Genomic DNA, 908 nt, shown 5'->3' on the forward strand with positions numbered 1-908 from the left:
AATGAATGTGTAATTGATGAAATCATTTTTAATTGTCGATATCGTGTCTGTTTTTCGTCGTACGCATTGGACTGATGCAAGGTTAAATTATTTATGGCGAATCGAAAGAAAGCATCACTTCTCTTATCTGTGAGTAACTCGTCGTGGCATTGGTGCGTTAAGTTTCTTGGCCGTTTTATTGTTTGGAAATGAATATTTTACTTATAATTTTCACGCCAAAGTAAACGTAAATTATGCATGCAAATTACGTAGTAGATATGTTTCCGGGAACAAGTAGTTCTGAGGAATTTTCATTCGTTTAACAAGATACGTTCTTTCAAACAATTTGCTTGTATATGTGAAAGTTTGTTGTAGGTTAAAAAGAGTCACGATTGTTGTACAATGTATATAACATCGAACTTCTGAAAATTCCATTCAAGTAAAAATTTCATTTCTATTATTTTCGAGGTTATTTCGAAATAATTCAATTGTTCGAAATACTTCGAAATGCTGTGCTTTTATTCAATTCTAATTTCCATTGAAACAGTAAATTCTCTTGGAAATTATATTCCAAATTAAATTCCAGAACGTCGAAAAATTTCAACTATTCGATTGAAGTAAATCGTGCGCAAAGAATTTGTCCACGTGTGTCCAGAAGTGTCTCTTTCAAACGGAAGAGATTTTTGAAATAATTTCACACCACTCGTGTGTGCTAGAAAATATTTGTACATCGGTCCTAGAATTCCAGTCAGGTTCACCTCGATTCACATCGTAAATTACGCCAAGTAAGTCAACTCGCGACAGCAGCTTGTTCATGTTGTTTGCGCTCGCATGCAGTTCGAAGCGATCACTACTTGGCCGAATGACGTCACGGAAGAATGGAGGGCTTTGATTGGTCGGCTGACGGCGAGGCGAAGCGTCATGGTCGC

General features: G+C 36.6%; 1 protein-coding gene across 1 annotated transcript in view; it reads left to right on the forward strand.

Annotated features, from left to right (window-relative positions):
- LOC108572330 (protein tyrosine phosphatase type IVA 1) overlaps positions 1–908 on the forward strand; it is a 77,768-nt gene that overhangs the window by 52,147 nt on the left and 24,713 nt on the right. The gene's annotated exons all lie outside the window — the stretch shown is intronic.

The sequence above is a fragment of the Habropoda laboriosa genome, unplaced genomic scaffold (genome assembly GCF_001263275.1).
Source record: "Habropoda laboriosa isolate 0110345459 unplaced genomic scaffold, ASM126327v1 scaffold65, whole genome shotgun sequence".
NCBI classification, from domain to species: Eukaryota; Metazoa; Arthropoda; class Insecta; order Hymenoptera; family Apidae; genus Habropoda; species Habropoda laboriosa.